The sequence below is a fragment of the Heterocephalus glaber genome, unplaced genomic scaffold (assembly GCF_053883595.1).
Source record: "Heterocephalus glaber isolate CG9 unplaced genomic scaffold, H.glaber_assembly_v1.0 deba00001757, whole genome shotgun sequence".
NCBI lineage: Eukaryota > Metazoa > Chordata > Mammalia > Rodentia > Bathyergidae > Heterocephalus > Heterocephalus glaber.
In genome coordinates this window covers 536,923-562,062 of record NW_028258454.1, presented here as the reverse complement: position 1 = coordinate 562,062, position 25,140 = coordinate 536,923, and the positions used below count along the sequence as shown (strand labels likewise).

The window sequence follows — 25,140 nt, the reverse complement described above, 5'->3', positions numbered from 1 at the left end:
GGAGGCGGACCAAGGGGCGGGAGGAAGGTGTGGGCTCTGAGAGCGTTAGAAAGAGCTGGGGGGGGGGGGGGCCGCGTAGCGGCGCGCTGAGCAGCTAGTTTAGGGGTTAAGCTCCCTGGGCCCTAAGTGAGACGGTCCTGCTAGTCATTCCTCAAATATTTATTGCATGCCTATGATGTGTCAAATTCTGTGTACTTTACTGGGAAAAGGCTCAATCCTTTAGTAAATAAGGGGTTTGTTTATGGATTGTGGTGTTTAACATGACATGAGGCAATGGACTTGGCAGATAGTAGGCGCTCAATTTGTTCAGTTCTTTCCCCTACGTATTTATTATACCTCTACCTGCCATTCTATTCTTAAGGTAAGTATCATCTATGTTCATTTGCTCCAGCCTCCTTGAAAGTATCCCTGTTCCTGAAATTTAGCAAGTGAATTCTGCCGCCTTCACTGCTACTTCTTACATCTGGAATGTCTTTCTTCCCTGTTCAACTGCGCCCTCAATTAACTTTCACTTTGTTTGGAATGACTGTACAAAGGTAGGACGTTGCTCTTCTTTCTTGGAGCTCCTTGTATGTACTTGAATTGCAGCTTTTATTATTAGTCGCTGACCTTTTTCTCTTCACTGTACAGAAGCTCTTTGAGACAACAGGACTAGCTTTGGAGGATGGATGCAGTTACACAAGGCCCTGTGTTTAGAAGAGCTTCTCAGCTAATGCTTTGCTGTCATTGTCTTGAAATCTTAATTTTTGAACAAGAGGCTATGGGCCTGGTGGGCATAGACTGGTTTCTTGAAAATTAAACCTGACAATTTCTCAGAAAACCCACTAAAAAAGAAAGAGGACTTGGAAATGCCATGATTCAGGTAAATTTACTGGCTCCTAGAAATAGGACTTGTGTACTGAGGCTTATTTCTGAATGGGGCAGTAATGTTTCTGGGATCCTTCCATTATGTTGCGAGTTCTCTTCCTTTTTGATGTCCTTCTGAGATAGATGAGTTTCCCTTAAACAACTGAAAGCTCAAAAGAAACATATGCAAATTTTCACAAAATAGCTGTTCAAGTATTTGCTAGGCACTCTCTTACTGTTTACATAGTTGTTGAAATTACAATGCCAGTTGCTAGTCTTTCATGTTTAAAAAAATAAGCATTCATAGTACTGGGAAGGAAAAGATATAATAAACTTGAAAAATCATTAATAATACTTTATCGCTGTATAAGCTTAGCATATTTTTAAATAGCACAACATTTATTGGTACATTTTAGGCATAATGATAACACTCATAGGGAATTTGCATCTGTACATGGTACATTCCACCCCTTTTCCCCCATCCCCCCATATACAAAAGCTTTGTTTCCATTTTTTCCTTCTATTTTCACTTTTTTTTCTTGTCTTTTCCTTCCTTTCTCCCTTGTTTCCCTTCCCATTTGAACATTTTCTTCCCATTTCCCAATATCTGTTATACATTTTAGCTTTTATTTCACTTTGGGTTTATCACACCAGAGAAACAATGTGGTATTTGAACATGTGTGTCTGATTTATTTCACTTAAGAGTATGGTCTCAGGTCCATCCATTTAGCTATAAATGTCTGAAGCTCATCCTTCTTTATGGTAGAGTAGTACTCCCTTGTATAAAACCCCCCACATCTTCTTTATTCATTTATTAGTTGATGGGCATTTGGGCTGTTTCCAAGATTTAGCTATTACAAAGTGTGCTGCAGTAAACATGGGTGTGCATATATTGCTCTGGTATGAAGCTTTTAATTCTTTTGGGAAGATACCAAGAAGAAGTATAGCTGGGTCAAATGGAACCTCTAGTTTTAGTTTTTTGAGGAATCTCCACACTGATTTCTACAGTGGTTACACCAGTCTACACTTCCACCAACAGTGGAGAAGGGCTCCCTTTTCCCCACACCCCAGCCAGCATTTGTTATGATTTCTTGATAACAGCCATTCCTTCTGGAGTGAGATGGAATCTCAGCATTGCTTTAGTTTGCATTTCACGAATGACCACTGATGGTGAACATTTTTTCACATATTTATTTGCTGTTTCTACTTTTTCATCTGAGAATTGTCTTTTCATTTCAGATTAGAATATTACAATTAAACCTAAATAACATGTTTAGTGAGCAGCTACTATGTCTAAGACACTGTAAAGCTCTGAGAGAGTGCAGACATATGTAAGACATGAAGTCTATCCTCCTGAGTCTACAAAGGAGAATATACATATCTAGGTATAATAAATCATTTTTTATGACTAAGTTTAGAGATGTAAATAAAATACTAAAGAAATACAAAGGAGGGACAATCCTATGTAGGACTAGTAGAGAGAATCTGTTCAGGCTTCAGTGTAAAGAAAATACATTAATTCAACTTTGAGATTCAAGTAATGGAACCCCCTTGTTCTGAGGATTAAATCCCAAGCCATAAAGCTCAGAGTCGCTATTTTATACTCAGGCATTTAAAATAATCATGCAAGGAGAATGTAGGTTCCCTGAGTCTTGTTTGTGGAGGGAATAGTGGGCAATGGGAATGTGGTGGATGAACATAATTATTCAGTTTGTTCTGCTCCCTTACAGGTGTTACATATTCCCATGATGATTTTGTTTGTGTAAAAGAGAAATTAAATTTCTTCCCTTAGCATTGAATTGAGGCAGAAAATAGAGTTTCAGTGTATCTGATGAAAGTATCCTTACACACAGGCTTATTTATGCCTAGTTAATAGCAATCTTTTATTGCTGTAATTCCTCTTGAGAGTCTCTATCTGCTAGATTGAATTTTAAAACCCCGGCATAGCTTGGTTTCACAACCAGGCTGAATACTGTTCCAGAGAACCACACAGAAAGCTGAAACTTCTGAAATTATGCCTGGTATGGATACTTGGCTCCTGTGCCTTTTTCTGGCTGCTAGAGAGTATTGTTCAGAGTTCATCAAAATCATAATTTCAGATTCTTACCAGGAAGGATACTATCTGCAAAACATTCATGTATGTGTGGGATGGCTTGAATCACAGCTTTATAATGAGTATTCCAGGCAGTGTTTTCCCTGTAAAAGAAATCTTATTTTTCAAAAAATGGATATTAAAATAGCTTCACTAGTGATGGTCAGCTGAACTCAGGGGACCTGACCTTGTCATCCATTCCTGTCTCTCAAGCATTTCTTAACTTGGGAGCCCTGGTACAGGCTCTCTTAGTAGCACATATCCCCCTCCCCCCACACCCAAAATGATTAAAAATCTGAAATGGAGCTGCTGGCAAAGATGAAAAGTTTGTAATAAGTGATCATGCAGTATGGTCCTGTATGGGAAAATTAAAGAAAAGAGTCCCTTATAAGTCAAAGATTCTGTAATTTGGTCTCTGTTCAGATATAGAGATCCTTAGGGAGAAAAACAAAAACAGATACTGAATAGGCTTCAGGGAGGGAGTTTAACTTGATGCCCAAATTAGCCATGTGCTTTTGAGTCCATCCTTTTTATCTTGATTCCTCAGCTCTTCATTTGTAAAGCGAAGATTGTTTTAGCTCTGAGGTACATTCTATGTGTAATGAACATTTAATAATAGCATTTATACAGCAACTTCTACATGCTAGAAATTGTTGTAAATATGTATCTGACATAAGTCATTGGAGCTTGTAATGACTCCGGAAGGAGGTACTGTTATGTTCTCATATTCTCAATGAAAGACACTAAGTCCCAAAGATATTAATTAACCTTCTCAAAGTCACATAGCCATTATGTGAGAGAGCCAGGATTTGAACTCAGGTAGCCTGGTTTAAGAGCTCATTCTCTTTCTGAGCCAATGTCATTGTGCCTCATGCAACCTTTTATTTATTTTGTTTGTTTGTTTGTTTTTGGTACTGGGGATCGAACTTGGCACCTTGTGCTTGCAAGGCAGGTGCTGGAACCACTGAGCTAAATCCCCAGCCCTCACATAACCTTTTAATAAGCCAATTAAATACCTAGTTTCACTCAAAGTGGAGGGATCAATGATTTATATAATTATTATGACTTATTTAAATAACATTCGCCATTTAGCCATTAGACAAATTCATTAAGCAACTCTATGCCTAACATATTGCAAGCCTGTCAGGTAATAAAACCCTACATCCATGCTTTGAGAGGGGGTAGTTGATGAGACAAGAATTATATATTTGAGGTAACTAAAGACTGTCAGAAGATACTGTTTTGTCAGGAAGACTACAACTCTAATATGGCATCAGACAAAGACTTTAAAAGTTCTGCAATGCTTAGCAAAGGCCTAATGTAGGACACGAGGTGCCCTTGGACCCTGAGTACATTGGATTTAGATTAGCACAGAGTAAAGTGTTCCATGTGGCTAAGCTATATGGGTGAAAGCCTAGAAATGGAAATGACTATGGCAGAGAGTCTGAAGACAAGTAAATAAATGCTGACATTTTAATAATCTAGAGACTGATCAGGAAGAATGTTAATTAACAAGAACCAGAATTGGAAGACAAGGGAATGTACAGTATTAAGGAAGTAAAAGAAGAGTAAAAGTCTAAATACAGTGTTAATAGATTCCCATAGTCAAGGGTGGCAGGTGAAATACTATTGTTTCATAGACACTGTAGGAGGAATAGTTTTATAAACCCATAAACTGTATCAAATGAAGCAAAAATGTGCTGGAAGCTGAAGTGAGGAAATGCTGCTACATGTCATTAAAAGGTCACTTGGCACATTTGCACTGAGTGTTTTTCAGAGGAGGTTGTTAAAAATCAAATTGCAAGGGATCTGTAAAGAAAGGGGTATAAAGAGTAGGCGTAGGTATAAGATCATGAAGAATACAACAGATAAAACTAGAGAATTTGGGTAGGAGTGGAAGACCCAAGATAGGTTTTGAAAGAGATGACAGGGTGATCTGTGTACAGATGAAGACAAAGCTGGCCATTACTAAGTAACAGTCTGAATTGCTGGAGAGAAGAATAGGATACTAGGAAGAATAGGATCATAAGAGTTGAGAGGACAAGATAAAGAATTTGAGCAGTGGGGCAGGCTCTGAAAACGAGAGTCATCCTTTCTCTCTGACTTTGGGGGAAATTTCAAGGAGATTATGGAATACTATGTTAGCTCAAATGAATTACCTTCAAAGTTTCCTATTACATTAGAAAACCCAAAGGAGAGACCGAGAGGGAGAGATTGGGGCTTAAAAAGAGGTGAGAACCATTTAGAAACTATCCCAGGGAATTTGTTCACAGTGAGTGGGAGCATTGCTGACAGTGCTAAGTGTCAAATTTTATAAATAGAAATAAGTGAGAGCCCAGGCAGGCTTATAAGTAGGGGGCTTCAAGCAGGTCTTATTTAAATATTAATGCAGTGTTTTCAAAATGGAAAATAAGATTGGCTGCAGAATGTAACAAGATCAATTTACATTTTACTAATTATATTAGAAGACTTATGTGGATAAATGAGTTTTATTAACCCTTAAAGTTTGGGCCTGAAAATGATGATAATGGGATCATAGGTTCTGAAAGAAGATGGAACCTATAGCTTCAGCATGCTGGTTACTCAGTCATCCCTAAGTCTAGTTACATTTATGCAATTGTATGGCTTCTTCCAAAGAGTCTTTGTTGCCTAGAAGCATAAGTAGGAGTCAGGATTGTTCATTTGGTAGCTATATCAAGTCTAGCAGGCAGTGATATATACTGGAAGGTATTCATTTTGCTCCTCCAGCATAGTGACCTTGCTATGTATCTTTTGAATGAAATCCAAGAAATATAATAATCTCATTGTCTGACATGGTGTTTAATTTATGCTGAGGAAAGAATACATTTTAAAAGCTAGAAGTATAGTAGGCCCTAAATAAAAATGAGATTTTGACACCTCATTGAAAGTGGTAAAACATATATCAGTAGGCTGTGATAAAGTATACATGTATATGTCTTGGCTGAGGGCAACCACTATGAAAACTACAAAGAGTATATATTTATAAATGCCAAATGAACAAAAATAGAATGTTTAAAGCCTAAGTAACCCATAAGAAGATGTGTGTGTGGGGGGGTGGAGAATAAGGATAAATGTGGGCAATGATACAAGGGAACAAATAGAAAATAAACAACAAAGTAGATTTAAATTCTAAAATGTCAATAGTTGCTATGAATATAAATGATCTAAATAAAGCAATTATCTGGGGATTTTAGCTCAGTGGTGTTGCAGCTGCCTCACAAGTGCAAGGTCCTGAGTGTGATACCTGGTACTGCCCCCCCATAAATAAATAGATAAAGCAATTAAAAAAGATTTTCACGTGGATTAAAAATAAGTCAAATATTTGCTGTCTATAAGAAATCTACTTCAAACAGAATGCTTTACGTAGGTTGAGCAAAATGGATGAAAAAAGTTATGTTATACAAATATTGACACAATATTGACACAAATAACACAAGTAACAAACACTGAGAGTGAAATTAAAGGAAATTAGGAATCCACACCTTTCACAGTACTATCAAAAAATGAAATAAGAATCAATCTAATGAAGAAAGTAAAAGACTTTTACATTGAAAACTATAGTACTCTGAAAAAAGAGATCAAAGAGGATATCAAAAAATAGAAAATATCCTTTGTTCTTGGGTAGGAAGAACCAATATAGTGAAAATGACCATACTTCCAAAATTACTATACAAATTTAATGCAATCTCAACGAAAACACCAACTGCATACCTCACAGAATTAGAGAAATCAATCCTAAAATTTATTTGGAGCCAGAAGAGACCCAGAATAGCAAAAGCAATTCTGGGCAATGAAGGCAAGGGCAGGGGCATCACAACCCCTGACTTGAAATTATACTGCAAAGCTATCGTGATAAAAACAGCATGGTGCTGGCAAAACAAAAACACAAACTAGGCCTGAGAATCAATGAATAGATTAGAAGATGCAAAAACACTCCAAACATACTCAGCCAATTTATCTTTGACAAAAGGGCCAAACATCTACACTGGAAGAAGTATAGCCTCTTTAATAAATTGTGTTGGGAAAATTGACTTTCCATATGCTGAAGAAAACCTAGACTTATATCTCTCACCATGCACTAAACTAAATGGATCAAAGACCTAAATATTAAAACAGAAATACTTAATCTACTGGAAGATAGAATAGGTAAAATTCTAGAAGAGTCTGGAAAGTATAGGCAAAGACTTTATGAATAAAGTCCCCATGGCATGGAAAATTACAAAGAACTGACAACTGGGATCAAATCACATTCAAAAGCTTTTTTTTTGGACAGCAAAAGAAACCACCAACAGAGTGAAGAGACAGCACACAGAGTAGGAAAAACAATTTTTACCAGCTATTCCTCAGACAAAGGACTAATATCTAGACTGTATAAAGAATTTAAAAAAATCAGATCTCCCCTAAATTTAAAGACCCAGCCAAAAATGGGCATCTGAAATGAATAGACACTTCTCAGATGAAGAAGTACAAACAAAATAAATATATGAGAAAATGTTGAACATCACTGATCATTTGAGAAATGTAAATTAAAACAACACTGAGAGTCCATCTCGCTCCAAAAAAAAATAGCTATCATCAAGACATCAACCAATAACAAATGCTGGTGAGGCTGTGGGGAAAAAGGAACCCATATCCACTGTTGGTGGGATTGTAAATTGGTACAATCACTATAGAAATAAGTATGGAGATTCCTCAAAAAACTAAAGAGGTTCTCTTTTCCCAGCTATTACCCTTCTAGGTATCTTCCTGAAAAAGTTAAAAGAATCATACAACAGTGATATATGCACATCCATGTTTATAGCAGCACAATTTGTAATAGCTAAATCTTGGAAACAGCCCAGATGCCCATCAATGGATGAGTGGATAATAAAAATGTGATTTTTATATGTAATGGAGTACCACACTACCATAAAGAAGGATAAATGAGATATTTATAGGTAAATGGATGCATCTGGACATCGTAGCTTTCAGTGAAAAAATTGGGCTCAGATGTTTAAATATTACCTTGTTTCTCTTGTGTGAGAAACCCAAAGGGTAAATAAATACCAAAATGGATGATAGATATTGGGAAGCAGGGAGAAAATGTTCAAATAGGAGAGGGAGTGAGGGAAGGGGAGGAGGAAGGGAAGAAAGGGAGTAGAGGGAAAAAAAAGAAATGGAAGAAAAACAATAGAAACAAAGTTTTGTAAGGGAGAGGGGAAGAAAGATTGAAGGAAAGGGAGGGGAATGGGAAAAAAGAATTAAGATATATTCTTATAGGTACAGGTACAAATTCCCTTTGATTATTGTGATCATTATGTATGTCAAAAGTGTCTCAATAAAGTTAATTTTAAAAAAAGAAAATACACTCCTAAGTAATTTAGAGATCACTAGAATCACAATAGAAATCAACAGACAAAGAGTAAACACCATTATAGTTGACTAAGTTAGACAGAAATTAATATGCAATCAGAGAAGGATTGGGCCCTGGAGGAAGTCAGTACAAAAACATAGGGACATCAGAATTGTGGCTGGAGGTGAATCTGAAGAAAGCCTGGTCTCAGGATGGGCATTAAAGAGCCAGGCTTGTGAGATAAATGGAAACTTGAGATTATATTGTAATTATCATCACCTAGTCCAGTGGGCCCAGACAGCTATCAGATACATAGATGAGTGACCAGAATGTCTGGACCCATACTTCCATCCCTTTCCAAGAATTGCTTTGATCTTTCCATATACCCACGCTATGTGACTCATTTTCCTATTGGATCAATATTAGCTAATCAGCTATATTTTTAATCCTATAAATTGATTTAGTTTGGCCCACATCATGCCCACATTATTGTGATTTTCCTGTATAAATTGCTCCTGACAAAGGGCCTCAGTGGCCACCCACTTGGGACCTTTCCTGAAAACCCAGAAGCTATTCTCCTTATTCCCAATAAAACTCTCATAACTTTCTCCTTTGGATTGTGATTTCATTCCTTATTGTTGTGAAACCATGATCTCAGCACATTTGACATCTAACACATTGGGAGTTATATTTTCCTATATCCAAACTCCGTATACTTTGAAATTAAACAGCACACTGGGAGAAAAAAATTGCAAAAGGCGTAAGTGTCAAGAGACTATAACAAAAATATACAAAGAACTTTTAAAACTCATATGTGTTATATTTTTATTACTATAACAAAATACTTGAGATAATCAACTTTAAAAAGAGTAAAGGTTTATTTTTGCTCTTAATTTTGGAAATTTCAGTCTGAGATCAATTGTCCCTGTTGCTTTGGGCCTGTGGTGAGATAGCACATCATGGCAGGGAGTGCATGGTGGAGTAATCCACTCACCTCACAATGGTTGGAAAGCAAAGAGGAAAGAGAAGAAATCAGGATCCCAGTATCCCTTCCAGGGGAGACTTCCATATAACTGGAGAAGCTTCCAACTAGGCCCCAACTCTTAAAGGTGTTCCACCACTTCCCAATTGTGCCATAGGATAAGGACCAAGACTTTAATACATAGGACTCTGGAAGACACTTAGTCAAATCATAACAATAAGAAAGCAAATCATCTAATTTAAAAATAGGGGAAAATGTGAATAGTCATCTTACCCAAGAGGACACATAGATGAAAATAAGTATATGAAAACAGGCTAGGAGCCTTGTGGAGCCATCGGCACTGCCCCACCCCCATCCAGGTCTCCCAGCCAGGAGCAGACCAGTGAGGAGTGGGGGGGTGCTTGCAGCACCACCCCAGCAACCCCTCCACCACCACCTCTGGCCTCCTGACTGCACTTGTACCTGGATCCACACTGCAGAGGCACAGGGGATCATAAAGACCATTGTCCTGAGCTCCACAAGATAGAGCAGAAGTGAACAATGATGAAAATTGAAGCCCACTGGAAAAGCAAGAGAATCTCTGCAATAAAGGCACACCAGACCACTGTAGTTGGTAAGTTGGAGGGATCACCACCTCCCATCAGAACCTGGACTATCTTCAGGGGAAGGGCAACTGGAACCTGCAGTAGAACCTTGCAGAGTTCAACTCTCCAGGAGGTCAGGGAACTCAACTTGGGCCTTGCAGCCAAAAATCAGCCTGAATCTCAGGGGTCTGCTGCTGGCTTGCTGAGACTAATTGACTTAGATCTGCACACTGCAGCCCACATTGTCTATTGTGACAGCAGAGACATACCCTGAAGGAGGCCCTTCATTTTTATTTTTTATTTTAAAATTATTTTTTCTCTTATTTTTAATTTTTTCTATTAAAATTTTTTTCTTTCTTCTTTTTCTTTTCTTTCTCTCACTCTCTTGCTCTCTCTCTCCCACATTGCTCTTCATCTCCCTTTTTGTTCCTGTTCCTGCCCTAATTTGGATTTTTCCTTTCTTTTTCTTTTCTCCTCTCTTTTTCCTTCTCTTGATTGTCATTAGTTTCAAAAGAAAGTGAATAGTTTCTAGCTTCCCTATTGCAGTTAGGTTGTTCTGTTCTTGCCTTTGTTCTTTCATTCTGTCTTTTCCTCTTGTCTTCATTCCCTAGAGTTTGCATGATCTTCCTGTGTCCTCTAGCCTCACTTTTACCCTTTCACATTCCTTCTACCTATCTAGCCCTCCCACCCCAACTCCTTCTAAGTCCCCATCCCAAAAGGTAAAGTTGCTATATTGAAGAGTTTATTTACTACAAACAAATTTTGGCCTGGTCCTTGATTTTGACTTAATTCACATGGTTAAAGGTGATAGATTAATACCTACCACAAATTGTAATTTTCTAAGATGTGCTTGATACTATTGTTGTTGCTGATTATATCACTTGGGCTAAGGTGTTGTGATTGATCTAACCAGTTATCCTTCCTGGTATAATGAAAATGAGATTGCCCCAGAGTCATTAGAGACTCAAAACCTAAAGAACAGCTATATCTAGAAGATACCTCTGAGAAGGAATCATTCTGTAAGGATTCTAAATACTAGCAATAAAGATACTTATAATAAGCAATATTGAAGTATCAACCCAGGGATTAAACCAAGGAGAGTACCAACAACAAAAACAGAAATTAGAGAGAAGTTTGGCTTATGTGGAGTCTGCTAACTAACTGGAGTTTTTTTTTCCAGATCATTATTTGTTCAATGATGGTTTTGGGGATCTTTCTGAAACAAATCACATCCTCTGGGGTCTTGTTGGTGCTTGAGATGCTTTTTAAAGTTATATGGAAAAATGTTTAAGTGCTTTTCAGTTTTGTTTTGGTTGAGTTCTACTGTACTTGAATATTATTGTAGTTTTTTTCCCCTTGCATTATTCTTCTTTGAATGGTTTTAATTTTTTGTATGTGTGTGTTTGATAATAAATTTATTTTTTAAAAATCCTGAAATAATAAGACATTTAAGCAAGGCACAGTCACAGACATTAGGCTCACCAAAGGCAAATTCTGGGGGAAATGAGGTGGAAAAGTCTGATAGTCAACCACCAGGATACCCTGAACTGATAATACAGGAAATAACAAAACAGATGAATGGGGCTCTAGAAAAATTCAAAACAGAAATAATTTCCCAGATATCTACAGAGGTGGTGAGCAGAATGAAAGACAGGATTAGAGATTCTAGAACAGAAAGAGATAAAAAAATAGATGAGTTCAGGACCATGATGGAAGCCATGAATGCCCAGCATAGGAAAGAAATGGAATCCATGAAACAGATTCAAACAGATACCCAGGAGATTAAAAACTCTATTGAAAGTATACACAGCAGACTGAGCCAATCTGAAGACAGAATATCAGATATAGAAGACAGGATGGCAGTCAGTGTCCATGAAAAGAGAGATCTCTTAAAAATAGTGAGGGACCATGAGAAATCAATTCAACAGCTCCTAGATGATGCAAAGAAGAATAATAACTGACTGATAGGAGTCTGTGAAAAATCAGGAAAAGTACAAATGACATGAAAAACCTGTTCACAGAATTAACAACAGAAAACTTCCCAAACAGAACAAAAGAATTTGACATATAGGACTCCAACTAGCCATGATAAAAACAATTCTACACCTAGACATATAATAATCAAGATCCTGGAAATCGAACCAAAGAACAAAATACTACAAGCAGTTAGAGAAAAGAAACAAATCACATGCAAAGAAAACCCATCAGAATCACAGCAGACTTTTCAACACAAACCCTCAAGTCAATGAGAGCCTGGAGTGAGGTATTTCAAGCCCTAAAAGAAAATAGCCTCCAACCTAAACTGATGTGTCCTGCAAAACTATCTTTCAAAATTGATGGGGAAAATAAGATGCTTCCATGACAAAGAACACCTGAGAAACTTCATGAATACCAAACCAGCACTCCAAACAATTCTAAAAATATCCTAGAAAAAGACGATGACAGTCATAACTCCATGAGGCCCAACAGAGCAAATTCATCAGGCAAGGCAAGAAATTAAAGGGAAAGGGGGAAAAATAAAAGAGAGCCAACAACAGGAAAATAACATGACAATGATAAATCAATACATATCAATTATAACCATCGATGTTAATGGCCTCAATTCCTCAGTCAAAAGAAACAGATTGGCAGAATGAATTAAGAGGCAAAATCCAACAATATACTCTATACAAGAAACACACTTAGTTCAAAAAGAAACTCAGACTGAAAGTAAAAGGATGGAAAACAGTTCTCCATGTGACAGGAACCCAGAAAAAAGAAGGAGTAGCTCTCTTATTTGCAGACAAAGTAAATTTCAAACCAGAACTAATTAAGAGAGGCAAAGAAGGTCACTACATCCTTGTAAAGGAAAAATCCAAGAGGAAAAGATGATAATCATAAATATATATGTACCAAATACTAATGCCCCAACTATACAAAACAAATATTAAGGGACATGAAAAACCAAATAAGCACTAATATAATTGTAGTGGGGGACCTCAATACCCCACTGTCACAAATAGATCATTTAGACAAAAAATTAACCACAAAATACTAGAACCTAACCAACCTTTTGAACAAATGGACTTAATAGAAGTCTACAAAGTGTTCCACCCCACAAAATTAGAATATACATTCTTTTCAGCTGCACATGGGTTATTCTCCAAAGTAGACCACATACTAGTTCATAGAACGTGTTCAAGTAAATGCAAAGGAACTGAAGTTATCCTGTGTATATTATCAGACCATAGTGCAGTTAAACTGGAGATCAATAGCATAAGAAACCCCAGGAACTTCACAAACACATGGAAATTGAATAACCCACTCTTGAACAACCAATGGGTCACAGGAAATTAAAGAAGAAATTAGACAGTTTTTACAATTAAATGATAATGCCAGTACAACATACAGGAATCCATGGGACACAATGAAAGCAGTTTTATGAGGGAAATTTATAGCAGTGAATGCCCACACTAGGAAAACTGAGTGAGCTCAAATAAACAACCTAATGCTGAATCTCAAGCTCCTAGAAAAAGAAGAGCAAGACAAACCCAAAGCTCATACAAGGGAGGAAATTAAAAAGATCAGAGCAGAAATCATTGCAATGGAGACTAAGAGAACAATACAAAAAAATCAATGAATCGAAGAGTTGGTTCTGTGAAAGAATAAATAAAATGGATAAACCCTTAGTCAACTTTATTAAAAATAGGAAATAAAAGGCTCAAATCCATGGAATTAAGAATGAAAAAGTTGCAGTCACAACAGATCCAGCAGAAATCCAGAGGATCATCAATATCTATTTTGAGAACCTGTACTCTAATAAAATGGAAAACACAAAAGAAATGGGCAGATTTCTAGATACATGTGAATTACCAAAGTTGAATGAAAAAGATATAAAAATTCTAGGGCTGGGGATTTAGCTTAGTGGTTCTGCTGCCTGCCTTGCAAGCACAAGGTCCCAAGTTCAATGCCCGGTACAAAAAAAAAAAAAAAAAAAATCCAAACACCCCAATTACAATGAGTGAAATTGAAAACGTAATTAAAAATTTACCAACAAAGAAAAGCCCAGGTCCTGATGGCTTCACTGCTGAATTCTACAAGACATTTAGAGAAGAACTATTGCCACTACTCTTTAAACTTTTCAAAGAAATTGAAAGGGAAACAATACTTCCAACTTCATTCCTGGAAGCAAGTGTTACTTTGATTCCAAAACCAGAGAAATACCCAACCAAAAAAGAGAACTATGCAAAAATCCTCAGTAAGATATTGGCCAACCGAATACAGAGGGTCATCAAGAAGACCATACACCCTGACCAAGTTGGATTTATCCCAAGGATGCAAAGATGGTTTAACATACATAAATCAATAAATGTAGAGAGGAGGTGAGCTGCTCCCAGCGCACAAGAGGAGACTTCTGGGCCACCATACCCACCATGAGCTCAGAGGAGGTGAGCTGCTCCCAGCGCACAAGAGGAGGCTTCCAGGCTGCTGTACCCCTCCAACCCCCGCAAGCACAAAGGAGGTGATCCATGTGGGCAACAGCAGCAAGACCTCCCATTGAAATGAGAAGACAAGTAAACAAGTTTCAAAACCAGACTTCCAGATCACCTAAAACAACCCCAAAGGGAAATGAGATGGAACATTGTGATACTCAACCACCTGGACTCCCTGAACTGGCAACAAAAGAGGATTTGAAAAAAATGAAATCAGAAATAATTTCTCAGATAGCAACAGAAATTGTGCCCATAGTGCAAGACATGATTAATAAATCTAGAGAGGACACAGATAAAAAAATAGAGGAGCTGAAGAACATGATGGAATCCCAACATAGGAAACAAATGGAATCCATAAAACAGATGCAAACAGATTTCCAGGAGATTAAAACCTACATCGAAAGTCTGTGCAGCAGAATGAACCAATGTGAGGACAGAATTTCAGATATAGAAGATAAGGTTGCAATTAGTGACCAGGAAAAGAAAAATTGCTTTAAAATTTTAAGGGACCATGAGAAATCAATCCAGCAGCTGCTAGATGATGCAAAGAAGAATAACATAAGACTTATTGGAGTCAATGAAGAAACAGGAGAGAGTGAAGATGACATAAAAAAACTGTTCACAGAAGTGATGCAGAAAACTTCCCAAGCAGGGGAAAAGAGCCCGATATATAGATAAGTGAGACACATAGGATTCCAAGTAGGTGTGATAAAAAAAAATCTACACATAGGCATATAATTGTTAAGATTCCAGCAACCCAACAGAAGAACAAATTCTACAAGCAGTGAGAGAAAAGAAACAAATCACATACAAAGGAAAGCCCATCAGAATCACAGCAGACTTCTCAATGCAAACCCTCAAGGCAAGAAGAGCTTGGAGTGATGTATTTCAAGCCCTAAAGGAAAACAGCCTCCAACCCAGATTGATGTACCCTGAAAAATCATCTTTCAAAATTGATGGAGAAATAAGATACTTTCATGACAAAGAGCACCTTAGGAACTTCATGAATACCAAATCAGCACTCCAAAAAATTTTAGATAATATCCTAGGAAAAGACAAGGAGGAGCACAACCCCAGGAAGCCCAGCATAATGAATTCATTGGGTGCAACAAAGCAGAGGGGGAGAATCCAACAAACAGAAAAAGTCATGACAATGATAAGTCAATATGTATGAGTTATAATCATCAATGTTAATGGTCTCAATTCACCAATCAAAAGAAATAGACTGGCAGAATTGGTTAAGAAGCAAGATCCAACAATATGCTGCATACAAGAAACACATTTAATTCAAAAAGAAACTCATAGTCTGAAAGTTAGAGGGTGGGAAACAATACTCCATGTGACAGGACCCCCCCGCCCAAAAAAAGCAGGAGTAGCTATCCTTTTTGCAGATCAAGTGGATTTCAAATGAAAATCTGAAACACTTGGGGCCCAATAATTTCAGATAAGGGGTAGTCAACTTGTATATACAAATCTATTGTGAACATGTGTTTTCATTCCTCTCAAATAAAAACTTAAGAACAGGGCTCTTGGTTCATAACAGTAATACAAGAAATTTCTATATTGTTTTCCAAAATGGTTTTGTCATTTTACATTCGCATTAGGAGTATTAGAAAGTTCTAACTGGTTCACACCTAAGCTGACATTTGTTCTTTTAAAACTTTTAACTTCATCTCCCTAATGAGTGTATAATTCAATCTTGTTATTGTACTGATTAGTATTTTTCTGATTCCAGTTTTGTGCACCTTTCCTTGTGCTATACTGGCCATTTATCATCTTCTTGTGTCTACTTTTTAATTGGGTTGTCTATTAATGAGCTGTAAGAGTTCTTTATATATTCTGGTCATAGGTTATATGCATTATAAATATGGTCTGTTTAAGGACTATTTTTCATTTTCTTAACAATGTCATTTAGAGTTCTAAAGTTTGATGGAATCTCATTTATCAATTTTTTTCTTTTATACATCATGTTTTCTATATCCTAGGAAATTCTTGCCTACCTTAAATTCATAAACATTTTCCCTTATAATTTCTTCTTAAAGTTTTATAGTTTTAGTCTTTCATATTTAGGTGCATAGATCCTTTCAAGTTATTTTTATGTATGGAAATAAAGGGTTGAGGTTAATTTTTTTTTGATATGTAAAAATTTCATATATTAACTCCACAACTAGACTAGTCATTGCTTATCAATGAACAAACCAGGCCAGGTCTACAAATATGCCATAGACTGTCCCCTAAATTGCATAAATTTTTACTTTTAATTGGAATTATTTTTAATCCAAACAGATGATTAAAGGCATGTTACATGATCCTCAAACTGGGCAACTCAGATTCAGTTGTTTTCTCACAAAGGGTGAAGGTTAAGTTTTATATACAGATACCAGGTGTTCTAATGCCATTTGCTGAAAACACTATCTTTTCCTCTGCTCTTTAATTGAGTTTATGTTCTATAAAATGTTACCATTAAATAATCTTTCAAAACTCAGTGGACCATATATATGTGGTTCTATTAGATTTTCTGTTTTATTCCCATGACCTACATATCTTTCTTTATACCCACACTGCCTTGATTACTGTAGCTTTAGAGGAAGTCTTAAAATTAGGTACTAAATGTCTTCCAATATTGTTTTTTTTTCTTTTTTACTTTTCTAGGTCCTTTGTACTCCTACATAACTTTTAAATTTCAATATCCAATTCTTCATTTATAGCAAGTATACATAGACCTGAATTTTTATATATACCTTGGGTTTTCTAATCCTGCTAAATTCAAATACAAGTTCTAAGGGCTCCTAGAGGTTTCTTAGCATTTTCTCTGTAGAAAATCATTTCATTTACATATAAAGATTTTACTTATACCTTGCCAATCCTATCCTAATTGTGTCATTTTATTACCAGACTATTTTGATTTGGGCTTATGTTTCAAAGTTTAATGAACAGATGAAGAGTAGGCATATCTGCCCTTGTTCCCCACCTTAGGGAGAAAGCATTGTATCTTCTCCATTCATATAAGGTGGTTTTGTTGGAAGTATGGAGTACACATCTTGGATCTGTTGAGAAGGTTCTGTTCTACTTCTAGTCTCCTGATAGCTTTTACCATGAACAGCTGTGGAATATAGTCCAATACTTTTTCTCCAACTACTGACAGGATCATATGGCTTTTCCTTTCCTCTGTTAAAATGATGACTTTTGTGGTTGGATCTTCCAATGCTGAATCAACACTGCCATCCCTATAATAAAACTGCTTTCTACATACTTCCAGATCTGACTTCTAATAATTTGTTTTGTTAACCAAATTTCTATCTATGTTCATACTTTTTTCTTCTATTATCTTTATCCAGTTTTAGTTTTAGCATGATGTTGATTTCCTAAAACGAGGAGAGAAGTGTTCCTTCTTTTTTCTGCTTTATATGTTTGATATAATTTATCAGTTAAAATGTATATGAGCCTGCTGTTGTCATATAGGTAGGTTTTCAAGCTAGGAATATACTTTAATAGATGCTATTAAAATTTTATATTTCCTCCAGAGTTAGTTTCATTAATTTATCTTCCAAGGTACTTCATAGAAGTTGTCAAATTTATTTCAAAAAAGATTTTTGTAATATGCTTTCTATATCTTTTTAAATTCTGTAAAATCTGTGGTAATGTCTTCTATTGTAATTTTAAAAATGTATAATTGATATTGTGTAATAGGAAAAAAAGGTCTAAAGGAGTAGGGGAAGTGGGAGGGGTATGGGAAAGGAAAGAAGGGAAAAGAAAAAGTATGAGGAAAGGAAAAAAAATGGAAACAAAGTCTTTGCAAATAGGGAAGGGTGGAGGGGGTGAAGGCAGGGCAGGGGAAGGGGAAAAATAAGAATCAAGATACATCATGGAAAGGTACAAGATCCTAATAATGAATGTAACTGTATTTTATACCTAAAATGTACCAATAAACTTAATGGGAGAAAAAAAATAAATGTAATACTCTATATTAACAGAGCCAAGGACAAAAACCATATGATCATCTCAATAGATACAGAAAAAGCATTCTACAAAATTCAACACCCATCCATGATAAAAACCCTGCAGAAAATTGGAATAGATGGTCTTTATCTCAACTTGATAAAGGCCATCTATGAAAAACCAAAAGCCAACATTATACTAAAGGATCAAAAACTGAAAACCTTCATGCTAAAATCAGGAAGAAGACAAGGATGTCCACTATCACCACTCCTGTTCAATATAGTTTTGGAAACATTAGCCACAACCAGTAGGCAAGAGAAAGAAATAAAAGGAATAAAGATAGAAAAGGAAGAAATTAAACTGTCATTATTTGCTGATGATATGATACTCTACATAGAAGACCCAAAAAAATCTTGCCAAAAGACTTCTAGACTTAATTGACAGATTCAGTAGAGTAGCTGGATACAAGGTAAGCACTCAAAAATCAAAGAGAAATTAGGGAAACAATCCCTTTCACAATAGCATCCAAAAACCCCCAAAAGAAATATCTAGGAATCAATCTAATGAAGGAGGCAAAGACCTCTACATTGAGAACTCCAACACTCTGAAAAAAGAGGTCAGAGAGGATATAAGAAAATGGGAAAACATCCCTTGTTCCTGGGTAGGAGGAACCAATATAGTGAAAATGGCCATACTTCCAAAACTGCTATACAGATTCAATGCAATTCCGATTGAAATCTCAACAGTATATTTCACAGTATTAGAGAAAACAATCCAAAAATTCATCTGGAATCAGAAGAGACCTAGAATAGCAAAAACAATTCTAGGCAATAGAGACATGGCAGGGGGTATCACAATCCCCAAATTGAAACTATATTACAAAGCCACTGTGATAAAAACAGCATGGTACTGGCAAAGAAACAGACCCAAGGATCAGTGAAATAGATTAGAAGATGCATAAACAACTCCAGACATACTCAGCTACCTCATGTTTGACAAAGGAGCCCACCATCCTCACTGGAGGAAAGATAGCCTTTTTAATAAATGGTGTTGGAAAAACTGGATTTCAACCTGCCAAAGATTAAAACTAGACCCCTATCTTTCACCATGCTCTAAACTAATATTGAAGTGGATTAAATATCTAAACACTAAAACAGAAACACTAAACTTGCTGGAAAATAAGTTAGCTAGAACTCTTGAAGACATTGACATAGGGAAAATCTTTATGAACAAATCCTCAGTAGCACAGGAACTAGCACAAAGAATCAACAAGTGGGATCTTGTCTTATTAAAAAGCTTCTGCCCTGCAAGAGAAACCACCAACAGAGCTAAGAGACAACCCACAATGTGGGAAAAATTTTTTTAGCAGCTGTACCTCAGACAAAGGTCTATTATCTAGAATATACAATCAACTCAAAAAAATCAGAGCCCCCAAATATAAATACCCAATTGAAAAATGGGCATCTGAAATGAACAGACATTTCTCAAAGAAGTGAAAGCAGCAAATAAACGTATGAAAAAACGTTCAACATCACTGGTCATTTGAGATATGCAGATGAAAACAACACTGAGATTCCACCTCACCCCACAAAGAATGGCTGCTATCAAGAAATCAACCGATAACAAATGCTGGAGGGGTTGTGGGGAGAAAGGAACCCTTCTTCATTGTTGGTGGGTGTGCAGACAGGAGCAACCACTGTAGAAATCAATATGGAAATACCTCAAACAACTAGGATTGGAAGTCCCATTTGACCCAGCTATTCCTCTTCTGGGTATCTTCCCAAAAGAATCATACCACAGTGATATATGCTCACCCATGTTTATAGTGGCACAGTTTGTAATAGCTAAAACTTGGAAACAGCTCAATTGCCTATCAACTGGAGAGTGAATAAAGAAGATGTGTGTGATTTTTAAAAAATAAAATGGAGTACTACTCAGCCATAAAGAATGAGAAACTAGAGACATTTATAGCTAAGTGGATGCACATTGAGGCCATACTCTTAAGTGAAATAAATAGGGCACACGTGTAAATACTGAATAGTTTCTCTTGTGTGAAAAAGAATAATAGAGTAAATAACGATCCAAATGTATAAGTAATATTGTGAAATAGGAAGAAAATGTCTAAAGGAGTAGGGGAAGTGGGAGGGGTAGGGGAAAGTAAAGAAGGGAAAAGAAAAAATATGAGAAAAGGAAAGCATGGAAACAAAGTCTTTGTAAATAGGGAAGGGGTGGAGGGGGTGAAGGGAGGTCAGGGGAATGGGGAAAAAATAAGAACCAAGATACATCATGTAAAGGTGTAAGATTCCAATGATGAATGTAACTGTATTATATACCCAAAATGTACCAATTAACTTAATGGAAAAAAACAGGCTAAATATCATTTATCATTAGAGAATTGTAAGCTGAAACAATAATGAAGTACTACTGTACACCTATTAGAATGGCTAAATTTTTTTTTTCTTTTTTTTTTTTTTTTGTGGTACCGGGGATCGAGCTCGGGTCCTTACACTTGCGCAGCAGGCGGTGAAACTACTGAGCAAAATCCCCGGCCCTAGAATGGCTAAATTTTTAAACACTGACAACACCAACTGCTCTGTAAGGATATTGAACAAGCAAAGGCAATTCTCAGTCATTCCTGGTGGGAATGCAAAACTTTGCAAGACAATTTGATAGTTTCTTTCAAAGCTAAACACTATCTGTATATGTTGTGGGTTGAACTTTTTCCCCACAGGTTATGTTAAAGTGCAAATCCTAGTACCTGTGAAAGTGACCTTATTTGGAAATAAGAACTTTGCAGATGTAGCCACGTTAATGTGAGATTGTACTGGATTAGGTTGTGCTCCAAATCCTATGATGATTGTCCTTATTACAAAAAGGAAACACAGAGGTATAGAGAGACACAGACCCACTGAAAAGGAAAATTGCACTGTGGAGATGGAGGCAAAAACTGGAATAATGAATTTATATAGCAAGGAGTTATGAGTAGGAACAGAAGAGGAAAGGTTCTTTCCCATGGCCTTCAGAGGGAGCACAGTCCTGCTGACAAGCTGTTTTCAGACCTCTAGTCTCCAGAACTATGACAAAATAAATTTCTATTATTTTAAGCCACCTGGTTCTGATAATTTATTATAGCAGTCCTAGCAAATGAATGCATCCTACAATCTTGCTATTGTGCCTCTAGGTGTTTACCCAACTGGTTCTGAACACTTGGGTCTCCTTATCAGCAAGCCACATCATTCAAATGTTTTCCCAGAGTGATGCTGAGCCATCTACAATAGACCACATGACTCTCCAGAAGCAAAACCAAGGAATAAGAACAGACATCTGGGAGTAAGGGTGCTCTCCAGTGTACAGTCTCAGCACTGCCTAAGGCTCCTTATACCACTGAGATTCCATCAACCTGGGAAATCACTGCAATCCTCAGGATGACCTACAAATCATCCAGCCTTCTCTATTTTGACTAAAGAAATATTTCAGGGTTCTCTTTAAAAGGCAATGTATATAAATATATATATATTTCTCTATTGAATTAGCTTAATTTACTAGAGTGTAAAACATTAGATTCATATGCCTCATCTTTTTATGGTGATAATTAAAAAGTCATAGATATTTTTCCATTTTCTGAAATGTATAAATGAATATATGAAATATCTTATTTCCAAAAACTTAAATCATTTCATGATATGGCTAAGTTTTTAGGGATGTTTCTTTTCCAGATTGATTGTCTGTCATTAGTAGTGAAGAACAAACAAGTCTTGCCTTGTGAAATTCCAACATCTTAAAGTCTGGATAAAGTGTCATTGTTTGGAGATTCTTTTTTTTATACCTAAATTGCTTTAAAAATCAAACTCTCCTGGCAGTTAAAAATATTGTATATGTAAAAATTCTATATATACACAATCATGTAAGTTGTGTAAATGAGGCGGAACTGACAGGATATCTCACTTTATGGAATCTTCTCATGGAATGTCAATTATTTTTCACATCAATATTTTAAATGTCATCTAACAGATTAAAATAAATCAATGTGCATTTTGAGTAGTGGAAGTGACAGGAAAGGGAAAGAACAAAATCTAGTGAGCTCAAAATTGTGTCATAAGATACTTTTATAACTGTATGTTTTCATAGCTCTTGAAGCTTCTTGGTTCTCATATTCATCAAGACCCTGAGACAATAACATTAAATCAGGTCAAGAGGTGTATACAGTATGTGTATAAGAGAATGGCATATGGCTTAACTTCCTGACAAATGCATCTGTGTGTAAATACTTCTTATGAGTTCATATTAATTTGTATTACTGTGTTTGCATAAAGTTTGCACCTTGGTCTTTATGTAAGTTTTATATTCCCCACAGCATTTAGCAAGCACATAATAAATGCTTATAGTTCATGGGTGAAAAAGATGAACTTTGCTGCTTCAGTTTCCCATGTCTCAAAGTCATTCTTTGCTTCTCACCACCAGGCCTACCCCTTATTGTAGTGTCTTCCTCTGAGTTGGGTGCATCTTGGTCGCTGCTCATACTCAGGACCAGAACCTTATTTTGCTCTACAAGGCAGATCCATCCTTTGGCTTGCCAATATGGCATGTGTGCCTTCTGTTACTGCTACCATTGCTTCTTCTCTCCACCTCTGAGTGCCATCATAAGTATGGGATAATAAGACCATTAGAGGAATAAACACAATTTGTGTACTTTTTCCCTTCTTTGTTGGCATGGATAATAAAATGAACTTGAACTCTCACCTAAGACTGACTAAACCACTAAAAACCAAAGTGATAACATGAGAATGAACAAATCCAGCCCAGAGAGGTGTATTTCCAGTGTGGAACAGTTTGGAACCAAGTGTGAATATCCAGAGGCAGTGCTTCCAACATATGCACATGAAGTGGAGGATGGAGGAAGGGTTATAGGATGCAAGAATTGTTGAGGAATCTTCCTGAGGTCAAAAAATGTTCCCAGGTGTTCTTTGTTTGAAGAAAAGACTCTTTTCTCACTAATGGTTTTATATATAATGTCTCCATTGTGGATGTGGACCTACTTTTAAAACAGCATATTTTTATATCCATTATCCTTCAAGATAATTTTTACCTGCAGATATGACCAAGAATTTATAACAAGTAAGAGACCAGTTGACTCTCAAATAACATGCTCATCTAGTCTCTGAATATCTTACTTCTATTTGGATTTCATCAGCCAAGTAGCAGTGTCTTAAAACTGGCAATGTAGCTGCAATTCTGTTGAACATATATTTCTATAGAAAATATTATGAATTCAAAAATGACATGTAGAGGTGACTGTCAATTTATCTTTTCTTTGAATGTAATGTGTATTTGTTGCTGTGTTTTAGAAATACCTAAGGAGGCAGGCTAATATAACCAGCAATAGCATTTATTGAATTCTTTGTCATAAGAACTGAAGGGTTACTATTATGTTCATTTTATAGATATATCCATTTAAATACAATAAACATTTAGTAAGTTTGCTAAATGCTGGCAGTGATACCAGATGAATAAAATGTGACTCTTACTGACTGGTGCACATTGATGGAGGGAACCCTGTAACATCCAGTGTCTGTATGGAGTGCTGATGGTGATGAATTCAGGAAGTTAAGAGATCATAGAGGAAGGGTAACTCACCTATAGCAGAAGGCTGGGGGATGAAGCAGCATCAGGAAGTCACCCTGGAGCAGGAGCAAGGGGGAAGAAGCTCCAGGCAGACATAACAGCTCAACTTGTCTGAGAACCATGTGTAACTCAACATTTCAGGGGTAAAGTGGACAGTAGACTTGATGAGAAGCAGAGAGCAGAGAGACTACAGGCACAATAAGAGGCCTATGTAGCCATGCCAAAGAATCTGGGCCCAGGGTAAATACATTGATTCAAAAGTGATTACATAAAGATTTTTACCCAGTTCTGTTTGACTTCAAAGTTCATGCTGTTTACACTAAATCATACTTACTTCATAGACATTCTTGAAAACTATTTACCAAAGATGTAAATCACATTGTAAGTGGAAAAAGAACACTACTAAATTGGAAAATATTCAAAATTCAAAAACATTATTTGGGAAAAAGCCAGTATTATTAGATTATTAATATTCTCTGAAGAACTTTGAGCCTTTTGATTAGTTACCTTTTACTCCCATAATCATACCATATTATGCATTCTGTTTCATTAATTATCATCAATTAGGTAGCGAACTGACTATTGTCTAATGCTGGGATTTCAGCTGGTGATAACTACACAAGAGATGTTCTGTTCTTTGAACATCTAGATGCAACCTTCGCAGCTGCCTGGCAGAGATGTGAATCTGAGTCCAGACCACCTCAAGGGCACCTCTGCTCAGATGCTTCTGCTGGGTGTGATGAGAGCAAATGTCTCTGCCTATCCTGGCACTGGAGACTGACACTTCTTGGATCGTTAGGGGAGGCCTACTTGCTAAGGATGACTCTTCTGCCCTTAAACCATTAACATTTCCCAAAAAGGAATGGGGACCAAGGACCACGCCCTCTGCCTTGTGTACAGTCCTGCTGCCTCAGCACATCTGGGAAGCTCCTCTCAGTGGCCCCATGCTCTATCTAATGTGAACTGTGTTCAGGCTTTTCGCTAGGTTGTTCAAATAAAGAGTCAACTGTAATCACTTGGTGCAGAGCAGAAAGCAGAAAGAGCATTTTATATTCAAGAATAAATTGCCTGAGCAGTAAATGTCACCAGGGTGAGTTCTATAACTGGAGACAGGAGAGAAACATTGGACAGTTAAGGAAACTCCAGGAGAGAAAAGGGGAAAAAAAGAAAGCCTGAGGGGGAAAAAATGAAAGAGCATACATTTATGGAGATTCAGAAAAATACTTCTGAGCACAATGGCACTGGTGGTG

The 25,140-nt window shown here is 36.7% G+C and overlaps 1 long non-coding RNA gene across 3 annotated transcripts; it reads left to right on the top strand.

Moving 5' to 3' along the window:
• The first annotated feature begins 78 nt into the window (after nt 1–78).
• LOC110346800 (uncharacterized) lies at nt 79–24,111 on the top strand. Of its 3 annotated transcripts, XR_002391039.2 has the most exons (4): nt 79–289; nt 392–536; nt 631–862; nt 21,450–24,107. It is a non-coding gene; the product is annotated as an uncharacterized LOC110346800 (long non-coding RNA). The 3 variants fall into 3 exon arrangements; XR_015447416.1 differs by having other exon boundaries at nt 79–536; nt 21,450–24,111; XR_015447417.1 differs by lacking the exon at nt 21,450–24,107 and having other exon boundaries at nt 79–536; nt 631–2,449.
• Nucleotides 24,112–25,140: the final 1,029 nt, after the last annotated feature.